At 41.9% G+C, this 21,583-nt stretch overlaps 1 long non-coding RNA gene across 2 annotated transcripts in view; it reads right to left on the bottom strand.

The window, feature by feature from the left end:
- LOC115294187 overlaps nt 1-21,583 on the bottom strand; it is a 62,057-nt gene that overhangs the window by 37,087 nt on the left and 3,387 nt on the right. Inside the window, exons 1-2 of one of the 2 annotated variants that reach the window (XR_003909759.1) lie at nt 16,179-16,219; nt 4,442-4,723 (exon numbers count right to left, since the gene is read on the bottom strand). This is a non-coding gene — a long non-coding RNA (uncharacterized LOC115294187). Of the gene's footprint in view, nt 1-4,441; nt 4,724-16,178; nt 16,220-21,583 lie in introns of those variants that run through there. The other variant, XR_003909758.1, reaches the window with a different exon arrangement.

The raw sequence follows: 21,583 nt of genomic DNA, 5'->3' as shown, positions 1-21,583 counted from the left end.
ATAGACCACTCTGCCCCCTGCCCTTTGAGGCTGATATATACCCATGGTGGGCTCTGTGGGAAACCCTCAGACTGGGAGGACTGAGGCACTACCCCACACCTCTCAGTCATAATACAGCTTGCATGTCAGCTATTCTGTTAGGTAGGGAATTCTTGGAAGAGACACCCACCCAAGCTGACTTAAGTATAAAGAAGGACTCTCACAGAGTCCAAACGCACAAAATCCTCCCAGGAACTAGACGGTCATTACACAAACGCTTTGTCTTTTGTGCTGGACCACAAATCTTTGCTCTCTGCATTTCTAATCTGATCCTTTTCCACAAAACTTTAACCACGACTTCCAAGGCCCAGTGTGACTGCCAGCCCTGAGTTGGCCTGACTCACACTCCAAGGGCCCACCACCGCAGAAGCAGAGTCGGAGCCTGGGGAGCACTCAGCCCAGGTGACAGCTAGTTCTCCCAGGCTCCTCACCTGGAACATTGGCAAAGGCATTGGGTGCGCTGCTACAAACAGGGCAGCAGAGGTTGCAGGCAGAGGAGATCCTAGGAGGGATGTAGGTAGGGAGCCAACAGCTGTGAAAAATGTTGAACTTTAGTGGGCATCCTAAGTAACTAACCCACCTAGGTTCTCTCTGCCTACTGCTGCTTTTGACTAGGCACTTTTCGACTCTGAAGATGGAAGTGAAGTTGTAGAAGCTTGAGAGGAATTCAATTCCTGTTCACAGAAACACAGAATGACAGACTGTGGCTAGTGGCAGACCACTGACTGTTACTAGTTTTGCACCTATTTCTAAAATTATTTCAGCATCCCTTATCTGGCGACCGTGAGTGATACTTCGAGTTCTCCTTTGAATTGGGTGTGATAGGGGCACCAGGGTGGCTCAGTCAAGATCTTGCAAATTTGTGAGTTCAAGTTCCGCATAGTGTGGAGGCCGCTTCAGATCCTCTCTCCCTGCTCCTCCCCTGTTTGTGCTCTCTCTCAAAAATAATAAATAAATGTTTGAATTGGTTGTAATATTTGCACGCTTCTCTTATTAACTGATGAGTTGAATTAACTCTTCAACATACATTCATTTTATATCTGAGGAGAGGCATGATTGCATGCTCTTTTAACATTTATTGTGAAGGGATGCCTGGCTGGCTCAGGTGGTTAAAGCATGTGACTCTTGGTCTTAAGGTCTTGAGTTCCAGTTAAAAGAAGTTCACTGGAAGGGGGCCTAGGTGGCTCAGTTAAGTGTCTGACTCTAGATTTTGGCTCAGGTCATGATCTCACAGTTCACGAGATCAAGCCCTGCATCAGGCTGATGGCGTGGAGCCTGCTTGGGATTCTCTCTGCCTCTCCCCCGTTCTCCCTCTCTCTCAAGTTAAATTTAAAAAAGAATAAAAAGCAAACTAAATAGTGTAAAACTACATCTGGGCATATTGCTACAAGCCGGTCATGAGTAGCCAGAGGTGGTTAGGATGCATTGCCAGACGTCAGAGAAAGGATGGGGTTCAGGCTACACCCATACATTGGCCAATGGGTTCCAGGCACCCACCACCATAGCCACCTGTGTCAGACGCTGCCCAGGTGAAGAGACTTCCTCACTGTTCCACACCTGCCATTTCTCCTCCCTCTTACCCCGCTGGTAGCACAGTTCAGGGAACATGGATGGAAGATCATGCCAGAATGGGACTTTTTTCCTCCTGTCTTTCCTCCCCTGACAACCTGAGAGGCATCCTGCCCTCACCAGCTTGCAGCTGAAAGGGAAGAATCACTGCCAAACCCCTGCTTGCAAAAGCAAGGCACTTCTGAGAAGGGCACACAAAATCTCTGCCCACCTGAATCCTGTTTTCCTCTTGATTCACACGATGGTCCAGATACACTCTGGCTTCCACTGCCATCGGTGGCTCACCCATTGGTCATGGTCCCAACACTTCAGATTTTTCTGTCTTCATGAAACCAACTTTTAAAGTGGTATTTATTTAAGTACAAGGGAATAAAACTTTCCTTCTAGGAAGACCTCCATCAACCAAACTTGGATATATATCTGTGCTGTTTTCTAAATGTGTATGCACGGTAGGGCAGACAATACCCACAGGCAGTGGAACCATCTCTCAGCCCCAGGAGGCTCCCCTGACCTTTGGCATAAGTGTCTGCAGTCTCTTGCATTTAGCACATCAGCACACAGGTGCTTCCTTAATGAACTCTGGCCTGGAAGGACCGAGGAAAAAGGAAGGCATGAGCCCTGTGTGTCCCCTTACTTGCTGCACATTGAACTGTCCTGACCGGGGCTGGCCTTTCCAACTCTTGACCCACTAAGCATGAAGTTACAGCCACCCCTGAATCCAGGAGCCCATGCTCCAGGCGCTCCAGAAATCTTCCCAAGCATACATACATTATAGAGATGGAGAGTATTACCTTCATTGCCACTACTTAAGTGTGTTTGAGCCCAGACTCCCAATTTAGTCTGACTACATCACTCTCTACCTTAAGTCCTTCAGCAGCTCCATGCCTGCATGATCAAGTCTGAGCTCCATGGCCCGGCCTTCAGTCCCTTGCTTCCCAATCTGGACCCAGCTGTATCTCTGGCACCATCTCCCTATACCATGACTTCGGTGTTTAACCACTCATTCACCCCATGAACACTGCAGTCCAACTTGTATATACATCTAACAGTGTTTTCCAAGCTCTTACAGATGCTCAAAATGCCTCATTGCAATGGCGGTGTCTCTCTTATTAATGGATGTCATCAGAATTGCATTACTCTAGCTGCAGACAAAAGCATGTGAGTGCCTGTTTAAATGCAGGGCCTTACTCTGGTGCTCACATCACCTCCATGGCTGCACCTGAGTGAACATCACACAGACCACTTTCCAGAATGGCTCTCGCCACAGGAGCAGCTGCAGATTCCTCCCACCTCCTAAAAGCTCACTGCTGTGGAGCAGAGGCAGTTGTATTAGGACACATCACAGCATCTCACTGCCAAAGTGACAGCTACAATTATGTTTTGGCCGACAGCTGGAGATGAGAGAATGTACAAACAGCCAAGGCCACATGAGCCTTCATGAATCAGCAGTTTATAATACGCGTCCAGCTGGTAGGTGAGGTGGGCAACCTGCTGGCTACAGATCTCAAGTTAGCACCTGGGACCCTCCCCTGAAGTCCTGCCCCCCCAACGGCTACCCAGGATCCAGAAAGGACAGAAGAATAGGGTGGTCAATCCCAGGCAAGGTCCAAGCCCAAGGGATAGGCACCTGATTCCTAGGCAAGGCCAGGGGCAGGCAGCACAAAGGGTTGAACTACTCAGTGGTGGAGTCCATCTCACTGAACAGCAGACGGTGTCTGTTGAGACCCCAGGGCACCATGTCTACGAGGAGCCTCACTGCCATAGCGTGATGTCAGGACAGGGGTCAGGACACCATAGCAAAAACAATCACAGCAGTGCCCACAACAGCGGCCGCTTCCACTAAAGGAGCCCTCCATGTGCCAGGCACTGGGCTTGGCCCCTTTGCATTGGTTTCTTTGTTTCATCTATAAGACAATCCAGTGAGGCAGGTTCTGATATCATCCCCATTTTACCAGCAAGAAAGCCGAGTCTCAGAGAGGAATGTGATGGAGGCCGAGTAGCTGGCAATTACGGAGATGGAATTTGAGCTCAGACAATGTGGCTCCGGAGCTTGGTTGGTTTATGGCCTCATTATCCTGGTTTGGTCCTTTCAATCTGGTCTTGGTTGCAGGAAGCTAAGAGACCCCCACACATTCCTCGCATAGGGTGAGTTGTGTTGGGGCCTCCAAGGAGACTTTGGCCTGAAAGCCAAGATGTTACCAAAAGAAAATAAACAACAGCTATTTCAGATGACAGGTGCTGGGCTAGGAAATTGGGGGAAAAAATGAAAAAGCTACCAGGATTTCCTCCTTGTACATTTTTTGCATGTTCAACAGAACAAGCATCAGGAAGCTGCTCTATGACCAGTGTTGCCCCTGGAGACAGAGGGCAGGAGCAGGAACTGTCCTTTCTCTCTGACCCTCGGGGCCTCTGGGGCCCAGCACAGAGGGTGGCCTCCTGAGCCCCAGTCTTGGCTCTTACTCAGCCTCACCTGGGTTCTGGCCAAGGCCTCTGGGAGGGGCTGGCTCAGGCTCTTGGTGTTTTCCAAGGAGGGCTGCTGCCTTTCTCATGCCCCTTGGAGCAGAACCTGTCCATCCTCACTTTCTGCACAAATGCAAGCAGACAAGAAGGTCGTAGGCTAGCAACCCTGTTCAACATGCTTCCAAAGGGGGCATCTGAAAGGCTGGTGGGGCAGGGGCACAGGAATGTTTGTATTTCAAGTGGCTGCTGCCCATGAATCACCAATTGCATTTTGTGCTCTCAGCTCTGTGAAGGCATCATTTCCAGCAGCCTCACACGGAGCTGGCGGCCAGAGCCTCTTAGTGGGGCTATAAATAGCAGATCATCAACTCACCTCTTCTGAGCTCAGCACAGGCTCCTCAGTTCACTGTGCATCTTCCTGCTGCTTGCGTGTCAACGTCACTCAGATTTCCCAGAGGAGGCCTGGCTGAGAGACCCAGGGCTTGCTCTGGGGGGCCACACGGTTTGGGTTCCCAGAGCTGTACAGGGTGACAGTGAGGGCAATGGCAGACTTTTGAAGAGCTTGACATTTCAGGCGTCATAATTATAATCTCCTGTCTCTGAGCTCCTCTCCAATTAAATGCAGTGCCAAGGGACTCTCATTTCTTTAGGAGTCCTAGAAATAAAAGGCAAAAGATTCACCAAAAACATACCCAGAGAAAGCCACCTGGAGCGGGTGGCAACAAATGAAAGGTTTCAAGCCTTCCTGCAGACTTGTCCCCTCACACTGAATGAAATATTTTATGGCTCTCCAGCTGCAGAAGTGAGAGACACTGAATGAAATACTTTACGACTCCCTGGCTTGAGACGTGAACTCACACGTTTTAGTATTACTCACAGCTACCATTTATGGAGGGTTCCCTGTGTGCCAGGCCCTGTGCCCAGCCTTCGCAGGCAGCATATCATCAAGTCATCTCAACAGCCACACTGGAGTCCACTGCCACCATCACTGGCTTTCTGCAGGTGAGGAGGCAGAGGCTTCCGCAGTCACAGGGACAAAGATGCTGGATTCCAGAGCCCAATCTCTGAACCATCACACTTTCTGACTCCTGAAGAGAGGAATGTTGGGGTGTCCACATATTTGGGTAATGTGTTGGAAGTGAACTGTAGTCTCTTTTCTCCAACTGTATGCACTTCAGGACTCCCAGGCTCCTTTAGTACCTAGAATGTCCCCTGTCACCATCTTCTTCCAAATCTAATTTTCTTCTTCTAGCTCTCCTGCAGGGAAGGCACCAGCCTCCACTTGGCTCTCCAAGCCCAGATCATATCTTCCTCCCCTGAGGCCCTGAAATAGGCAGTGGACTGGTGGGACTCCTTCCCTCTTCCTCTCCTCCTTCCCTTCTCCAGTTGGCAGCCTCCCTCCAATCTCTTTCCTCCTCTGCCTCCCAAGTTTGAGGCCTGGTCCCCTCTATTGATTTGTCACAATAGCCTTCCAGCTGAGTGCTGCACCTGGGGGATGTTTTAAGGATACAGATTCTTGGGAGGCCTGAGTGGCTCAGTTGGTTAAGTGTCGAACTTCAACTCAGGTCATGATCTCACAGCTCATGAGTTTGAGCCCTGTGCTGGGTTCTGTGCTGACAGCCCGCAGTCTGGGGCCTTCTTCAGATTCTGTGTCTCTGTCTCTCTCTGTCCCTCCACCACTTGCTCTCTCTCTCTCTCATACATAAATAAACATTAAAAAAATATAAAAGAACACAGATTCTTGGTTTCCTCCCTCCCTTGGTTCAGACCACCTGAAGTCAAATCTTTCAGGGTAGAGGCCAGGATCTGAATGTCTTTAAAAGCTCTTCCAGTGATCTATGACACCAAGGTTAAGAACTACTTTGTCTACCTGGCTGCCTAGACTCCAGCATCTTCCTGTTCGGAATCCTCCCAACCATAGTGATCAGTTTAGTTTTCTTAAAGCATAGTTCATCTTATGTCATTCTCCTGCTAAAGATCCTTGAGTAGCTCGCACTGTCTGCAGGAAAGCACAAAGTCCTTAGTGTGGCCTTCAAGGCTCTCTCCATCCCGGTCCACTCATTCTCCTCCCTACCCCATGCCCCACCCTACAGAGCCACCTCTCCCTGAGTCAACCTCTAGCCCTGCTTTCTCTTCTCTGCTTATCTGGACTTGAGGTGTCAGTTGGGCACAGCAGAACACACTGAAACAGTGATCCCTCCTTAAGATGCTGAGCCCTTCAATAAAAAGAATGAGGAATTATTGCTAAAATACCTCTTTTAATTCAAGTGCCACATGTGCAGTTTTAATGGAAGAGAGTTTTGTGTGGCTTGCAGATGAAAGGAGATCAGCCAGCAGATACAACACAATAAGCAGTAATGTGTAAACACAGGATAGCAGGAGAAGCAGGGCTCATGACTGATTCCAAGGAGATGGCATTTCAGCATTCTCCTTGCTTTTACTCAAGTCAGGGGAAGACGAAGCAGATCTGGTAAGCACAAGGCCAGGGCCATGTTTCAAAATGCCTCTCATGCTTTTTTGTCCCCCCAGTCCTAGACAAAAGTAGAGGACCGCATTTGGATCTTGTTCAAAAGGTCAAGAGTGTTTTACTAAAACGATTAAACAATGTGTGTGTTTGGACTTTGAAATCCTTTTCCCATAAAGAAACGCCTACCCCCAAATAAAATAAAAAGTGATTGTGTTGACTGACAGCCAGCGTTCTTTCAGAACGGGGTCTGGAAATTGTTCCCCTCAAGTGCTTTCAGAGTGAAAATGAACCCTAAAAGAACTTCTGGGTAAGTGTGGCAGAAGAACCTCTCATGAATCTCCATCTGCTCCCTCCCAAAACTCTACTAAAAACAACTATAAACGAGTAAAAGAGGTAGGAATCCACAAGGTCTATGAGTACAGGAGAGGAGACGGCAGCAGACAAAGGATGGCAGCACATTTTTGGAAGGTGGGAAGCAGAGGCAGGAGTGGTGAGTCACACGGCAGCCTGGGGGAGGCTGAAGGCCCGATTCCTGCAGAGAGGCTCTGGAGGGAGACACAGGCCTAGCTGCCTAGCTGTTGGGGACAGGGAGGCCAGAGCTGCATGTGGCATGGCTGGTGGAGGCTGTGTGAGAACAATCCCAGGGGGAAGAGGGGTCCCACACCTTGCCCATTCCTATAAGGCACTTGAGGTGCTCACTGGGGAATTTGGATCAGCACATCAGGCAGTATGGAGGGCGGGTATAAAGTGCAGAGAATACAGACAACCAACAGAAGTCTAGATACTGAAAGGTAAAATCCCAGCCCCTTTTCCTCACGCAGCCTGTGCGGGCAGATGCAACACTTATTTCCAGGATGGAGACTAAAGAACCCTTTTCTATAGAAGCTGAGCAAACTCAAGGGAAAGACCTAGAGATACAGACATGATATGGATACAGACCTTCAATGGAAGAGCCAGCTCATGACCAACTACCCTCTATTGGGAAGTTTGCTGTTTGACAAGTCCCACCTAAGTGTGCTGATCAAAGTGTAATTCTTAGCTAATATCAGACAGCTGAGATCCCCAGACATTTAAGGAAAGCTTCAGACATGAGAAACAGGTATGTGGGCAAGGGGAGGAGAAGAATAATGCCTAGGTTCAGGGAGAAGAAAGCTTTAAAGGGGTGTCTGGGTGGCTCAGTTGGTTAAGCATCTGACTTTGGCTCAGGTCATGATCTCATGGTTCATGATGTAGAGCCCCGTGTCAGGCTCTGTGCTGACAGCTAGCTCAGAGCCTGGAGCCTGCTTCCAGTTCTGTGTCTCCTTCTCTCTCTGACTCTCCCCCTCTCATACTCTGTCTCTCTCTGTATCAAAAATAAATAAAACATTAAAAAAAAAAAGCTTTAAAAATGTTATAAAATCCTCAGAGAGAGAAAACAAGGTTTCTACCTCAAGGTTCATATCCACAAAATGTCAGAACACCAGGGATATAGAAAAGACCCTGAAAGGACCCAGAGAGGAAAAACAGGTCAACTGAGAGGATTGAGGATCAGAATGGCACCAGACTTCTCAAGAGCAACACTGGATGCTGGGAGATAATGGAGTCAGGTCTTTAGAACTCTGAAAGAGAATTATTTACAGCTTAGACATCTACACCCAAACCATTAATTAAGAGAAATGGTGTTTGCAGACACAAAAGATCACAAATAATGTGCCTTTCATGCTCCTTTTCTCAGGCAGCTCTCTACCCAAATAAAAGAATAGTTCAGGAATGAGGAAGACGTGCCCTGGAGAGGGCAAAGGGATGCCCCTAGTGATGCTGAAGGAGAGCCTGGATGACAGTGAGGCAGAAGGCCCAGGGGCAAGAGCTCCCCTTTGAGCCAGAGGATAGAGGACTTCAGGTGAGAGATGGCCAGATTACCTGACTGGTATGCCCAAGTGGAAAATTATGTTGAGGGGCTATTAGACAGTTATGAGAGTTAGTACTAAGTTTATTTTAAAAACTGAGTAAATAGAAGACACAGAGGTATTACGACCTACAACAAACAAACAAACCCCATGACACATAAACTCTAAAAGCAAATAAATGCAGCACCAAGAAAATCTACGTAGCCAGAGTAATGTAAACACAGATTATTGATTTAACCAGTGATTGTAATAAACAGCGTTGAGAAGTTGGGGGAGAGGGAAGGGAGGATGCAGGTGGCAGTGGATAAAAGAAGCAAACCCTCATCTCCCATAATTGCAAGAAAATGGATAATGTCTAAAACTGACAAATCAACAAAATAGCACTATAAGCATACTATTTAGAGAATTAGAGGAGGAGGTTAAAACTGGCAGAAAGAGCTGACAGAGATTATTTATTTAACTGGGTACCTTTGGGTATCAGGCTGGGGTCAGATTTGGGTGGGACAGGGAACTGCTATTTTCCACGATATGCCTTTTAGTCCTATTTGACTTTTTGTGTGTATACATGATTTTAACAAAAATAAAAAGCAATTTTTTTTTTGAGAGAGAGAGAGACAGAGTAAGAGCAGGGGAGGGGCATAAAGAGAGGGAGACACAGAATCCGAAGCAGGCTCCAGGCTCTGAGCTGTCAGTACAGAGCTCCATGCTAGTCTGGAACTCCCAGAACCTGGGCCAAAGTCGGACGCTTAACTGACTGAGCCACTAGGCACCCCTTAAAAGCAATCTTTAAAAGAAAAATCAAAAGAAAATATTTTCAATGGATGGAAACGTGTTAGGTATTCATTAATGACATCTCTGTGATTTCTTTCTGTCATGTTGATTGTCCTCTTCATTCATTCTTGCATTCATTTATTCTCTTTCAACGTCTTAAATATGGATGGGAAAATGCAGTGGGGTGGCCAGAGAAAACACATTTGGGATACACTTACACTAAAAAATAATCTGTTGTTTATCTGAAACTCAAATTTAACCAGATGTCCAGTACTTTTATTTTGCTAAATCTGGCACTCTGAAATGTGCCCTCTCCTTTTGCTTATCCCACAGGCTAGGCCTAGGGCTAAACAGACAGCGGAACCAGAAAGTTCATCTACAATTAATATTCCAGTGCTGGAGACATGTATAGAAACTGACAAAACTACCTGGTCAGATGCTGAGCAGTGATTTGTTATGTAGTCAAGACGTGTACGGCATGATGCCAACCAGTCCCTGGCCAGTCTCTCTGTGAGTATATTAAAGAAGTGCAGCTCTTGCCCTGTGACTGACTGGCAGCTAAGTACCGCATGGGCCCAGTGCCTGGACCTCCTCACCCTGGGGAAGTCATCATCATCCCTCCTACAGCATTTTCTCCCCAGAGAAGGGGCAGGGCAGGATGAGAATGTCATTAATTTATCTAAATTCAGGAGTGGGACCACACACTTCATCCCTTTTCCTTTTTATTAATAAACTAGCTCTTGGAGCACCTTGTTGCCTCAGTCTCTGAAGCCTACATCTCTTGATCTTGGGGTTGCTAAGTTCAAGTCCCATGTTTGGTGTAGAGACTACTTAAAAATAAAACTTCAAGGGGTGCCTAGGTGGCCCAGTGGTTGAATGTCCGACTTTAGCTCAGGTCACCATCTCACGGTTTGTGAGTTTGAGCCCCACTCTGTGCTCACAGCTCAGAGCCTGGAGCCTGCTTCAGATTCTGTGTCTTTCTTTCTCTGCCCCTCCCCTGCTCACACTCTGTCTTGCTGTCGATAGAAAATAAACAAACATTAAAAAAATTTTTTTAAAGAGTTTCTCTCTCAAAGAAGAACTTTTTTTCTTGAACTGTGAGGAAATTCTCCACTACCAGTGACATTTTCTCTCTTCTGTGCTGGGGAAAGTGGTCTTTGGGGTTATCGGAAAAAACACGAAGGATATATGAGTCCTCCTGAAGCTAAAATCATCTCTGGAATATGTAAATATAAAATATATACATAAATGTATATAGAGAATCAGCTATAATCCGAAGAAGAACACAAAATATAAAGCACTTTTATTGTTTTGCTATTAACCATTCCTTATGTGAGTAGTTGTAAAGGGCAGACAGGCACCATGCAGCAGTTTTCAGAAATTTGTCTGGGATTAAGATTATTAGCTACAGGGTCCTAATCTACAAAACTAGCAGGGAGAATGACAAAAGAGTTTGCTTTGCTTAAGCATTTTCAAAGCTTTCTAAAAACAAATAGTTGTGGCCATATATATATTTTTAATGGTAGAAAACTTAATCAAGTATCTTGGTCAATCATGAATTTATTGTAGGTGCAAGATAACTGGGAGCTCAGTTCAACCCAAGGAAGTATTTTCTGTTTTTCAGACAACTATAATTGTTTAAAGTTTTTCTATTTAAAGATGAAATCTGACTTCATATAGCTCTCTCAATCTTTGGCCCTATGCCTGCCTCAAAAAGCAAAGAATGAGCTATCTTCTACAAAACAGGCCTTCAAGGATCTCAAGGCAGTCCTCACAAGTGCGTCCTCTGCTGCCATGTGCCACCTGGTCTCCAGCTCCCCTCCTCCGTCTCCTTCCTGGTGAGCACTAGTTCATCAACGTGTGCTTAAAATGAGGCATTCAGACTGAACTCCTGGTATGGCCTGAGGCGTACAAAATAGCAAGAACTGTAACTTTCTGTGATCTGAATGCTGAACATTCATTTGGGTAGGTAAAAGCAGCCACTAGATCGCTGTTTTAAGAACATCAACTTTATGGTTTCTGGCAGAGAGACAAGTCTAATTCCATAGGAAAAAACCCTAAGCTTATATTTACAACCGATCAAAATATTCATGCATCTTGATACAGAAACACCATCTTATATGAATATAAATAATGGGTTAACAGACAAACTTTTGCACAACACAAGCTAACCTGATTTTAATGTTACTACCTCGCAGTTACCTTTGCTCAGTAACTTCCTGCAGTAGGAAGCCTTTGGGGAATGTAATTTCCACTGCTTTGTGATGTTAATTTGAAGCAATTATCATAAGTAGACTAAAAAAAGTTTTGCATATTATTTGTTCTTGTGGGAGCCCTGGGCTGTTGGCGAGTCAGGATACAGGAGAGGCCTTAGGAGAGGAATATTCAGAATTTAGAAACTTCTTTAATAGCGGCGGATCGTATGGTTTCAAATCTTTTAATGTTTCCCAGCCTTTGGCTGGTAAACCTCCCTTTCTGCAGATGCTGGGAAGCCAGCTTGAAGAGCTCCGAGAGCTCTCTCCACTTGATATTTTAAATGCACCTTCATTTTCAGGTTTTCCAAGATAGGATGGGCAAGGATAAAACTACTTCGCCAGTCCATTTGTCCACTTTACAACAGTTTTGTCAGGTATAGAGAGGAAAATAAGTAATTTCTTCCCTTTGACACCTCCGGGACCACTATGAACTTGGGTTACTTGCTGAACTTATGTGTGTCGGGAAGAAATAGGAAACCTTGGTGTTCAGGGTTCTCATCTGACCACCCTCAAGAAGCCTCTTTGAGCCATTTCCAGGGGTGTTTTCACCTGTTGCATTGGCTGCCCTTTTCAAGAACAAAATCAGAATAGAAGAGTTTAAAGTGCTCTTAATAGTAAGTGACTTGTTGTTTCTCCAGATACCTGTCTCTGTGTAGGCCCCTAGGTGGGGGAGGGGAGTTCAGCTCTTCAGTCATAAAGTAGGGGGTTGCATGAAAAGAGGGAAGATTTTGCTCAGGAGAGTATGGAAATTCAAGACTGTGAGAGCCGTGATTGCAATACCTATGTAATGGCTTTAAAGATGAAGGAAGCCCGTGGCTGGTACAAACGTAGGCACAAACTTTCTACAGTGTACTCTGGCAAAATACAGTAAATGCTTTAAACGTGTGCATACTTGGGGCACCTGGATGGCTCACTAGGTTGGGCATCTGACTTTGACTCAGGTCATGATCTCACGGTTCAAGCTCCGCATTGGGCTCCAGGCTGACAGCTTGGAGCCTGGAGCCTGCTTTGAATTACGTTTCCCTCTGTCTCTGCTCTTCCCTTCCTTGTGAGCATGCGCTCATGCGCGCACGCGCTCTCTCTCTCTCTCAAAAATAAACATTAAAAAAAAAGTGTGCATGCTCTTTTGAACCAGGAACTTCACTTCTAGAAGATTATCAGAAGGAAACCCAAACAAACCTGGATGTCCACAGAAGTTCAGTTGAAAGGATAAGTCATGTAGGCATTGATTAAAATTTTTTTATCATAACTTAAAAGTAGGGGAATATCCCATTTCAGAAAGAATACGTAAGCAATTGGGCTCTGAATTGTCACACTCAACAAGGATAATAACAAACCTGCCAGCTATGTATTTGGTGAAACCTGGAGAAAAATACAACCTCCAAAGTGTTGATAAAAGTTGCCAAAAATGGGGGCATTTGGGTGGCTCAGTCAGTTAAACATCGACTCTTGATTTCAGCTCAGGTCTCAATATCAGGGTCGGGAGTTCAAGATCAGCGCTAGAGCTACTTACAAAAAAAAAAAGTTTCTAAAGATGAAAAAAGGCAGAATATCTGGTGAAAATTTATGAGTCAGGGTAAATAGAGCCTCTCCAGCAAGTATCCCCTTCCAGAAGGGGGAGGGTCCTACTCTGAAAGGGAACTAGGAGAATGAGGCCTAAACTGAACAAAACAAGGTTGCAGGGGACAATGGAAAGTCTTGGAAAGCACCATGGGGTGGGGGAAGGGTACTTTTAAAAGTACTCTTAGCAACGAAGTCTGTAAAAAATTCTGGGAGACAGCTGTACAGAGCAGCTCTCCTCAACCAAACTCTGAAATCCTGAGGAGGTAACTTCTCACAGAAGCCATGTTTGAGATCCATCACTGTGGTAACAGAGACAGCTGTTCCCTGGTCTCCCCGCTCCACCCCTCCAACCACATTTCTGGGGTAAAAATCACTACCAGGGACAGTGGAATAACACCTGCAAGACACTCAAAGGAAGAAAAGCATGGGCCAAGAGTTCTATCCACCAAGCTAATCTTCAAGTATAAAGCTTGGAGATACTTTAAAAAAATAGTTTTATTTTTTTATTTTGAGTGAGAGAGAGAGAAGGAGAGAGCGAGCGAGCCTGGGGGAGGGGCAGAAAGAGAGGGAGAGAGAGAATCTTCAGCAGGATTGATGCCCAGCTTGGACTCTGACGAGGGGCTCAACCGAAATCAAGACATGAACTGAAATCAAGAATCAGATGCTTAACGAACTGGGCCACCCAGGTGCCCCAAGGTTACAGAAAAACATTTAAAAACCTGTAAAAAATCAGAGAATACTATTTTCATGAGTCTTTTCTGAAGAACCTACTAGAACCATAAAACAGCAGTCTCAGCACCACCTGGCAAGCCTGATGAAATCAGAGTAAAAGGACTTTCCTTGAGTATTGAATGCATTTAAGTATAGAAATAAGAGTAAAACAAATATAGAAATCAAGGTAACAGATCAGAATGCAAATGTTACCTGCCTTAATAATGTAAAAATTTCTCATTACTAATAAAACACTGGAGACAGAGAAGATAGGAATAAGAATGAGCTTAATAATTGCCTCAAGTCAATTGATTCACAGGATAGTAGTTATTTTTTTATTTTTATTTTTTATGTCTTTATTTTTTATTTTGAGAGAGAGAGAGAGAGAGAGAGAGAGAGAGACAGAGAGACAGAGAGACAGAGAGTGAGTGGAGGGGCAGAAAGAGGGAGACACAGAATCCAAAGCAGGCTCCAGACTCTGAGCTGTCAGCACAGAGCCCGATGTAGGGCTCGAACCCACAGACTGTAAGATCACGACCTGAGCCAAAGATGGATGCTTAACTGACTGAGCTACCCAGGTGCCCCCACAAGATAGTATTTAAACTTTCCAAATCAAGTAGAAGTGTAAGAATATTTAATATAAACACTAAAATTGATAATAATATGACTATATGATGAAGGGTAGAAGGATTAGATTACAAGATAATTTTGTTTTGCTCATAGTAGGGAATCAAAACATACAGTGCCAAAAGACAATGGATCAAGGGTATTTTACATAGGTAACTTCTAGAATAAAATACAAAACATCCTAAGTAGCAAAACTACATTAAAGAAAAGGGGAAGTACAAAAATATGTTATAAAAACAAAACATAAAATAATGGCACAATTGAGAGCAAATATATCTGTCATCTCAATAACTATAAATGAGTTTAACTCATTTTTAATTTAATTTTTTAATATTTATTTATTTATTAATTTTTTTGAGAGAGAGTGTGAGCAGGTTAGGAGCAGAGAGAGAGAGAGATACAGTGAATCCCAAGCAGCATCTGCACTGTCAGCACAGAGTCCAATGTGGGGCTCAAGCTCACCAACTGTGAGATTATGACCTGAACCAAAATCAAGAGGCAGTCGCTTAAGCAATTGAGCCGCCCGGCCACCCCATAATTTTTTAAAAAATTGTTTTCAAAACAGAATTCAAAATTCAATCTGACTCTAGACTGTACACATTTAAGATAAAATTATTTAGAAAGGTTAATAATAAATGGATTGGTAGAGAAAGGCATACCAAAAAATTATAATCATTAAACATCTTAATATCTGACAATGTAAAATTCAGGGCAAAAAGCTTTAAGGAAAATAAAGAGAAGTACTTTTTATAGCTAAAGACTACAATTCACTGTAAGAATTATGAAGTTATGAAGATTTATGCACTAAATAATAAGCAAGAACTTGCATATAATAGAAACTATAGAGATTTTAGGAGATTTAGACAGGATACACTAATAACAGACCTATGTTTTTCTTTAAAGTTTATTTATTTTGAGAGAGAGAGCAGGGGAGGAGAGAGAGAGGGAGGGAGAGAGAGAGAATCCCAAGCAGGCTCTGCGCTATTAGTCTGAAAGCTCAATGTGGGGCTTGATTGCAGGAACCATGAGTTCATGACCTGAGCAGAAATCAAGAGTCAGTCGCTAAATGGACTGAGCTACCTGGGTGCCCCTAAAAGACTTTGTATTACCTTTCCTAATCCAAGACAGATCAAGTGGTCAAAATTACATGATAATCTAGAAGTCCGAGCAACACAATCAACAAGATAGATGTTACTGATAGGCATCAAACATTGTGCTTTGAGAATAGAAAACATACTTTCTTTTCAAGGGCTCTGGAATATTCATACACATACATTCAGACACACACAAAAGATTATATGTTAGGCCACAAACCAAACCTCATTACCACAGTGAAAATAATACAGATAACATTTTATAACAATGACACAACAAATATTGACATTTATAACACATTCAGAAAACAAAAATTGTCCTCTTTGGATATATATGGGGGCCTATATTAAATAACTCCATGATCAAAGGGAAAACATAAATTCAAAATTGCATAATTTCTAGAAAACAACAATAATGAATATACTGTAGAGAAGGATCTCTGAGTACAGTTAAAGTAGTACTAAGAAAAATTCATTTCATTAAATAATTACATCAACATAAATGAAAGAAAAATAGATTGATTAAACTGGCTCAAAAGGCTAGAAAAATACTTTTACAATACGCTAAATGAAAGCAAAAGGAAAATTTAATAAAGATAAGTACAGAAATCAGTTAAAATAACAAAACTATAGCAGAATTTATTAATAAATAAGCTTGTTCTTAGAAAAATTCAATCATGTTAACTAACTGGAATTGAAAAAAATCTTGAAAAGAAGAAAAAACAATTTGGAGCACCTGGGTAGCTCAGTCAGTTAAGTGTCCAACTCTGGCTCAGGTCATGATCTCACAGTTCATGAGTTCAAGCCCCACATCAGGCTCTCTGCTGTCAGTGCAGAGTCCACTTCGGATCCTCTGTCTCCTCTCAGACTTTCTCTCTCAAAAATAAATTAACATAAAAAAATTAAATGAATTATTTAAGCCACAAAATAAATTGATCTCAAAAAAGAAAGAGAGAAAATGTACAAATATCCAAAATAAAAAATTACAAGGGAGAGAGAAAGAGTCACACAAACACTATAAAGTAAAAAAAAAAAATTAAGAAAGCAATAAAAAACATGAGAATATCTTACATAATTTTATGCAAATAAATTTAAAGACATATATGAAATGTACAATTTTATCAGAACACTAAAAGTAGAACACCAAAATGGACTAATTTGTATTAAATAATTTGTTAAAATAATTTGAATAAAAATAATATTATGGATAGATACAAATATGATATTGTACAAAATATAATAAATAATTTCAATATACAATTTTGTCAAAGTAATCTGGCAATGTGGAGTGTGGAGCCTGCTTGGGATTCTCTCCACCTCTCTCTGGCTCTCCCCCTCTCATTCTCTCTCTCTCTCTCCCTCTCTCTCAAAAGAAAAAAACTAAAAAAGAAAAAAGAATAAAAACTTATAATTTCTTTTCATAGAGCAAATACAAGTTCATTAAAAAATATAATAATAATAAAGAAAAAATAGGACAATGTCATTTTCAAATATCAGTGCAAAAATCTTAAATAAAATTTTAGCAAATAGAATCCAAAAGCACATGGGAAGAGGGCACCCGCTTGGCTCAGTCAGTCGCACACCAGACTCTTGGTTTCGGCTGCGGTCATGATCTCTTGGTTAGTGGGTTCCAGCCCTGCGGTGGCCGCACTGTCAGTGCAGACCCTGTTTGGGATTCTCAATCTCTCTCTCACTCTCTGCCCCTCCCCAATTCTCACTCTCTCTTTTTCTCTGAAAATAAAGAAACTTTAAAAAAGCACATTGGAAGAATAGCATATTGTGACCAAATGGAGTTTATTCTAGAAATGGAAATGAAGTTCAATATTAGAAAAGCTACTAATAAAAGTCATCATAAATCATATTAATAGTTCTAAATATAAAATTATATGATTGTGTTTATAGGTACTGAAACTGCATTTGATAAAATTAAATACTTATTCTTGATTAAAGACAAGACATTCAGTAAAATGGGAATCAATGGATACATCCTCAAATGGAAAAATATGTTGTTGTTTTTTTCCTCAGCAGGAAAACAACAGTTTACTTAACAGGGGAACACTAGGGACTCAGATATTTAGAATATGTTAGACTTAGTAACCAATGCAGTGTATACCCAAGAAATAAATTAGTGGTAGAAGAAATCGAAAAGGAACATTCTAGATTATTTTCTAGAGTATCTTCTAGAATTCTCTTAAGGTTTTGGAGGCCATAATGAAAAGAACTGGTGAGGAAGATTCTAGAAGATAATCTGAGGACAAGGAGGAAAGAAGAGGAGCAGGAAGAGGAGGAAGAGGAAGAAGGTAAAGAAAGAAAAGGGGAAAAAAGAAAAGAAAGTCTAGTGGCTTAAAATACATTCACAAATTCTTTGATACTCCTTTCAAAAGATGCAGCCTAATTCTTTTGTCCTCAGTTTTCTACTGGACTTAGGGACTTACATAAAGTGAACAGGTTCTAAGTGATGGTATGTGACCTATGAGTCTATGTCTTAAAAAATATTGTGGCTTCTGCCTTGCTCTTTCTTGGTTCACTCACTCTGAAGAAAGACCCCTGTCCTGTGAGGAAGGACACACAAGCAGCCGGGTAGAGAGGTAGGACCATGTAGTGAGAAGCGGCATCTATGCCAAAAGCCATCTTGGAGATGGCTCCTCTGGCCACATAAATAAGCGCCAGCCAACAAGTGTATTGAAACATCATCAGAGGCCTTGAGCCAGAACCACACCACTAAGCCACTTGTAAATTTATAGAAATTGTGAGATGACATATGTTTATTTTTTTGTCATTTTCAGAGAAACTTGTTATGCAGCCATATAAGTGATACAGCATGCAAAAAAAAAAGTCATTTTCAGACTGACAAAAAGTGAGATTGTCACCAGCAGATCTGTACTAAAGGAAATAATAATAACGAAATTTTCAGGTAGAAGAAAAATGATACCATATGGAAAATGATGATAGAGAAAGAGTGAAGAAGAAATAGTGACTATGTGTATTAATCTAATGTTTCATCAGGTTTTAAAATACACAACAACAAAAAGACCTAAATAAATGGAGAGATACACCATGTTTACAAATTGCAAGATTCAATATTATGAAGATGTTAATTTTCCCCAAATTGGTATATAGATTCAGTAAGACCCCAATTAAAAACCCAGCAGCCAGGGGTGCCTGGGCGACTTAGTCCATTAAGTGTCGAAGATCTCACAGTTTCTGAGTTTGAGCACAGAACCTGCTTAGGATTCTCTCTTTCTCCCTCTCTCTCTGCCCTCCCCCGCTTGCTCTCACTCTCTCAAAATAAATAAATAAACTAAAAAAAACCTTTAAAAATAATGCCCCAAGCCCAGCAACCTGTCTTTCTAGAAATTGGCAAGCTAATGCTAAAATCTATATTAAAAAACAATAGACTAACATAGACAAAAGGGGTGCCTGGCTGGCTCAGGCACTAGAACATGGGATTCTGGACCTCAGGATTGTGAGTTCAAGCACCATATACATAAATACATATATTTATACATACAAAAAAATAAATTAAGTAGCCAACACAATTTTGGATAAGAACAAAGTTGGAGAACTGAAACAAGTTTATCTTAAGACTTACTATAAGGGGTGCCTGGGTGGCTCAGTTGGTTAACTGTCTGACTTCGGCTCAGGTCATGATCTTGCAGTTTGTGGATCTGAGCCCCGCGTTGTGCTGACAGCTCTGAGCCTAGAGCCTGCTTCAGATTCTATATCTCCCTTTCTTGTCCCCCCTTGTGCATACCTTGTCTCTATCAAAAATGAATGAACATAAAAAAATGTTTTTTAATTAAAAAAAGACTTACTATAAAGCTAGAGCAGGAGTTGGCACATTATTGCTCATGGGCACAATCTAGCCTGCAGCCTGCTTTTGGAAGGCCCACAGCTAAAAATGCTTTTTACATTTTTAAATTTTTGGGAAAAAAAGAAACAAAGTAAAGTATGCAACAGGAATTACAAGTAGCCCAACCTTTACAGAAAATGTTTGCTAACTCTTGAGTCACACTCATCAAGGCAGTATAGTATTGGTAAAAAGATAGTCACGTAGATCAATGACACAGAATAGAGTCCAGAAATAGACTCACACAAATATGGTCAATTGATTTTTGACAAGGATATCAAGGTAAGTGAATGGAAAAAAGATAGTCTTTTCAACAAATTGTACTGGACCAATTAGGTGACCACACGCAAAAAAAAAAAAAAAAAAAGGCAAAAGAAAAAGAAAGAATCTCAACCTCTGTTGGGAAACAATTTCTCAGTAGGTCTCTCACGTATCTGCAAATACGAAGAGCTAGACACTAACTGCCCTTCTGTTCCAGACTGTCTTTTTTTTCTCTCTTTTTTTTTTAACTGTTAAGAAATTTAATCTGTGGTTTAATACTTCCCACAAAGAAAACTCCAGGCCCCGATAACTTCACCGATAAATTGGATCAGATACTTAAGAATCTTCAATCTTCAAAATTATCTCTCAGAGAATAGAAAACAGAAAAACAAAATAAAACACTTCCAAATTAGTTTTATGAGGATAGCATAATCTTAACATCAAAACCTGATAAGAATGGAAGAAACAAAACTGTAGGCTTATTTCATCCTTCAACACAAATTTAGAATCCTAAACAAATATTTGCAAATCAAATCCAGAAATCTATTAAAAAGATCATATATTCCAACCATATTCATTTCAGGACCAGAAGGCTTTAACATGCAAAAATACAATCACTATACATCATTATATTAACAGAATAAAGCCAAAATATTATGGGATTGCTTCTCAATATATGAATGAAATATAAATTTACATAATTCTAAATATTTTAAATATATAAATATCCCATTTATTGATAAATTTTTAGTCATTTATGAGGAAAACTTTTAGCAAGCTCGAAATGGAAGGAAACCTCTCTTATTTGATAAAAGGCTTTATGAAAAAACTAACAGCAACCACTTTAAATAAATACACATTTGAAAACTTTTGAGGTCATACACTGGATTTGCTTTTAGTTTTACATTATCATAGTACATTTAGCTCAATCTCCCCAATTTAGTCTACACCAGTGAGAAACAAAGAATCACTCCTGGTAAAATGACTGTTTCAAAGTCAGTTAGCTAGCAAACTGCTTTTTGCATTTAGATTTACAAGTCCCCTGGAATTCACTTTTTGAACATTAGGAACCTGGGGTCAAGTTCCATATTTTCCATACGGACACTCAATCTTCCCTGCTACACTTGCACAAAAGGCTCCTCCTCTGGTCTCAGACTGTCTTTTCAAGGATGTTTGTCCATGAAACTGCTTAGAGATAGTGTCCACCTTCAGAGTAAAGGGCAAGTTTGTTTACTATCCAGATTTAAAAAAGATAATGTATTGCTCTGGGCCAAATTGGGCAGGTTTGCTTGCAGTCCTTTATAAAACATTGCTGTTCCCTAAGCTTAGGGTTCCTCAGCTGTGATAGGAACCTACTGTGCGTACTCTGTACTTCATCCACCTGGCCCCTTGGGGCGGCCCACTGTGGGACTTGTGGACAAGAGAACCAACATCAACTTGAAGCCCATGCTGCTCCTTCTGCTGTGAGTCATCAAGTTCTTTGTCTCTATTATAGGAGTCTTCCATCTTTTCCCAGTAGCCATTGAAACTGTGCCACAGTAACGTGTTAAGCTTTACAGGTGGGGTAAAATCTTACACACTTTATCGTTCTTGACAATCCAGACCTTGCATCATATGCAAAAATTAACTTGAAATGAAGCATACATCTGAATGTAAAACTATAAAACGTCCAGAAGAAAACAGAAAATCTTCATGTCACTGGGTGAGTCAAAGTTTTCTTAGAAACGACCAAAAGTGTGACTCAGAAAAGAAAAAATAAATTGTATTTCATCAAAATATAAAACTTTTGCTCTTTAAAATCCAGGGTTTTTAGGGCAGCAAAACTATTCTGTATGTTACCATAATGGTGGACTCATATCATTATACATTCATCTAAATCCATAGAATGCACAACATCAAGGGTGAACCCTAATGTAAACTATGGACTTTGGATGATAACGATGTGTCAATGTAAGAAATGGACCACTGTGGTGCTAGATGTTGATAGTGCAGGAAGCTGGAGGGAGAGGAGAAAAGGAGATGGAAACTGC

This window comes from Suricata suricatta, chromosome 6 (assembly GCF_006229205.1).
Source record: "Suricata suricatta isolate VVHF042 chromosome 6, meerkat_22Aug2017_6uvM2_HiC, whole genome shotgun sequence".
NCBI classification, from domain to species: Eukaryota; Metazoa; Chordata; class Mammalia; order Carnivora; family Herpestidae; genus Suricata; species Suricata suricatta.
The sequence above is the reverse complement of the archived record's forward strand: the minus strand, read 5'-3'. Positions and strand labels throughout refer to the sequence as shown.